At 36.7% G+C, this 4,010-nt stretch overlaps 1 protein-coding gene and 1 pseudogene across 1 annotated transcript in view; one reads left to right on the plus strand and one right to left on the minus strand.

Moving 5' to 3' along the window:
• Kcnu1 (potassium calcium-activated channel subfamily U member 1) overlaps positions 1 to 4,010 on the minus strand; it is a 164,598-nt gene that overhangs the window by 145,527 nt on the left and 15,061 nt on the right. The window lies entirely within an intron of this gene.
• LOC111818358 lies at positions 1,355 to 1,455 on the plus strand (annotated as a pseudogene).

A 4,010-nucleotide genomic window follows, 5' to 3' on the forward strand; every position in this document is an offset into this window, starting at 1 on the left:
AACATTCAACTTCTAAATATTCCAAAGACCAATAAAATAGATTGTAACAAAGGAGAATGATTGAATGCTCTGGCATGTCAAGAAGCAAATGCATCATTTAATGAACAACAACAACAAAATTCAGCTACATGACGTTTACAAAGAATACACTTCAGAAAAAAACAAAAGCAAAGATGGAAAGAGAGCTGGGCAAAGACATTCCAATCTAGCATGCGTACAATGAAAGCAGGAAAATCACTATTGCATGGTAAGATTGTGTTCTAAAGTATTCTAGAGAAAAAACAAGAACAAGTTTTTTTTTTTGCATGTTAATTATTTTATTGAAAGCTATGTCTTTTAATACCAAACATAATGGTAGTTGGTTAGGTTACCTCTGCCAACTCAAAATTAATACTGATGTTTTCAAAACATTGAAATATATCAACCATTTAGTAAAAATGAAGTTTTCCATCAAACACGGTATAGAAAAAGTTAAAGGTAGAATATACTGCGGTTCTTTGGTTTACTTTTCAATACTTATTTATCAAAGTGGGCTACACCCATCTTGGATAGACTCAGGCTTCAGGTCTCACTGAGTTGCTGTTCACAGCACTGACAATCCATGCACATCTCCTTATGTTCATTGGCTCACACGGAGAAGTGCAAACACAACCTCAGCGATCTCATAATTACAGAGGTGCCTGCTTAGTTTTTGTAAGACATAGTATAGAAATTTGTGAAATATATTCTATTCTTTAAAAAAAAATCTTGGGGGCCAGGGAGATGCCTTAGTGGAATAAACACTTCCCTGGCAAGTGCAAGGGCCTGAGTTCAATCCCCGGTTCTGAAAAAAAAAAAAAAAATCTAGATGCAATGGCAGTTTTAAGGAAACAATTCAGAGTAAAACTTGGAGTACTTTATCTAGCCAGAACTTAGGGTCAATCAAGTGTTCAGAATATTAATTAATTTTGAGTTACTACATAATGTAATAGAACATGTTTAATGGAACTAGACTGAGGAAGTAGATTCTATATAGAAATTTTTATCATTGACACAAACATAACCCGTTTTTTAGAAGAAACGTTAAAGACAGCTCAATGCATATGCCGAACTTACTAGGTCTGTATTTGGTCTTAATAAAAAATGTTTTTACACTTAAATGCAGTTCCCATAACAGTCTCATCAATGAAATATATTATTACTTGCATTACGGTGTCAAGAAACCATTTCATTACCTAGAATATAATCCTTATTGTGCCTTCAAAAGTGTATGTGTGAAATGTTGGTTTTGATGTAAACCTTGTAATTAAAAACTTAACATTAAACGTAGTAAGTTACCATTTCTAGTATCACCTAAATGTACTGATCCAATATAGAAAGCTTCAGCAACACATACACTAAGATTGGAATGATACAGAGAAGATTAGCATGGTCTCTGTGCAAGAACAACTTTGAAGGCAACAAAAATAGATATTTGACATTTCCTAGTGGTGAAAGGCACCAGCAACCCAGAAGTTATAGTAAGTAACTTTGTACAACAACTGGTAGCAGAATATATCATCCAAAATCTGTTGGAAATGCAAGACATTCAATTAAAGCTCAAATATCATGAGTGGAGATTTTTGACATGCCCCTCTCAATCATCGGCAAATGATTAAGGACATGGAAAACACACAAACATAATTAGTATTGCTTATATTGTGTATCAAACAGACAAAAACCTACTCTTTCAAAAGTACATTTAATAGTAAAAATTGATCTTACATTTGGCAAAAGAGAATTTCTCATAAATTATACAAAGTAGAAATTTTAATAGCCATGTCATTCCTGCACCATAAATTTCTACTGAAGTATAAAAGATCACCCTTATCTCCAACGTAAGTCTCTCTTCTGGAAAATAAAAGCATATCTCCTGTCTTTAACTAGATCACGAATCAGACAAGACATCAAAATTAAAATTTGAAACAGAACAAAAATTAGGTATTAATGAAAAGTGTTACTTGTTAAAGTAAGATACACCCAAAGAAGTCCTCTCAGGAAAAATTCTTATAAATCAAATACAACCCAAGAAATGAGCATAATTAGGCCTTCTGGGTGTGGTCCTGAGGGAGAAGGCTGCACAGGTGTGGGACCTGGCTGATGTGTGTCATGCTGAGCCGCATCTTCTGGCCAAGTCAGGTGAGGGTGAGGCATGGTACTAACTCTGATCTTTCTAGACCCAGATGGCAAAGCTGCAGTGTGGGATGCATGTTCAGTGACAGCAGGTAAAGTGCAGGGCACCACAACACCAACCCATGGAAATGCCACCTAGTACCAGCCTGCACCCACCACAGGGGGCCACTGTTCCCAGTTCTTGAGCCCTGCATGCACCACCACTTCCTGGTTTAGAACTGGTGCATTACTGAGCATGTACAGGAGGAGACCGGGTGGATGCTGAAGAGGGAGAAGGGGTGCCTGATCTGCTGGCAGCTTGCTGCAGCAGGAGGCCGCCTGAAAGGAAAGCTCCAGCACCGGTGATGAATGGACAGGCCAGGAAGAGCCTAGAGCCCTGCCATGGAAACTGTGCCCCTGCTGGGCTGGAGGGTCTCCTTGTAAAGGCACCACAGGGGGACTGCATCACATGCAAATTGTTCGTTCTTCTTTCTTCTTTGGAGTCCAAGCCAGTTCAGACTCACTTAGCTCCTTGCAGAGAGAAAGCTCTTCCATTTACAGATTTCTCCTAAGAAACTCAGGGTCTGTTTGATTTTCTCTTCCCTTAGCTTGTGGATGTGGTTTTGGTACAGAAAAGGCTTATTAGAAAATTCTCACCCTGAACTGGTAGTGCAGTATATGAAACTAGAAGAAGTGAGCAAAAAGAAGAAAAATAATAATAAACAAGAGAAAACAGGATACTGAAATCAAGGATAATGAAGATAGTAAATAGATATATTCTACACATATTCTGGCATGTATGTGTGAAGTATATGGAATTGATGAACAAAGTCACTTTTTATGAGACTCATGAAACGTTTCCAGAAAAAAAACCCTAAAATAAAGCAAAAGCCAGGAAAATGGCAGGTCAGAAATATCAGAAGTGAGGAAAAATGGTTTGAGTTAGGTAGAGAGGGAGGGAGAGAGAGGATTCTTTTCAATCAAAAATGAACTATAATCTTTGAAGGAGACTGTCAAAGTAGCATTTTTTTTCTATTGGTTGCTTCTCCTTGAAAAATGTCCTATGGCTTTGAAAAACAAAACTTTTCTTTAAAACTAAGGTAGCTGTGTTGTTTACTGTGTAACCTGAAAGCGCTTTTGTGGTCCTGAGGTTTGTACCCACACCTTTGTATGGAGCTGCACTCCCAGTTTTCTCTTTTACTTTTCATTTTGGACAGCCGTAGAATTGTCACTAAATTGCCCAGAGTGGGCTGCAGCTTTCAGTCCTCCTGTCTCCGTCTCCCAGAGTGTTGCGGTTGTGGGCATATGCCATCACATTTGGCCCTAAGCATAAGCTCTTAAAAATGAAAGATGCCAGTAACGTTCACATCAAGAAAGCCAGCGAAAACCTGGACTTATGATCATCCCACTTTTAACAGAGAATGTCATATTGATTTTGTAATTACTTCTTTGTACCTCTCATAAATACTAATCAAATTAGAAATGAGGGGACATCTTTGGAATCTCTAGATAGGTATGAAAAACAAAAAGAGAACTGAAATTTCCTGACATCTGTCTCTAAATATTATTTCTTGCTTCCTCTGAATTGAATCTTCATTACAATTGTTATTTAAGCAATTGATTAAACTGGTACACATATATTAAAGAGGGATAATTATCCTACAAAGCATAATTTTATGGGCAATCTAGCAAGCAAAATGGAGGTTTTCAATTCATGTATTCACTTACAGATATTACTTATTGTGAGAATGAAACAGAGTTCAGCATCAATATTAGTTGTTTTATATTTATAGCTACAAATATGGAGCTATTTTTGTTTATAACATATTAATAACAAATACTTACATATGCTTATTATATGCTAGGCATATATATATATA

The sequence above is a fragment of the Octodon degus genome, unplaced genomic scaffold (assembly GCF_000260255.1).
Source record: "Octodon degus isolate 3935 unplaced genomic scaffold, OctDeg1.0 scaffold00088, whole genome shotgun sequence".
NCBI classification, from domain to species: domain Eukaryota; kingdom Metazoa; phylum Chordata; class Mammalia; order Rodentia; family Octodontidae; genus Octodon; species Octodon degus.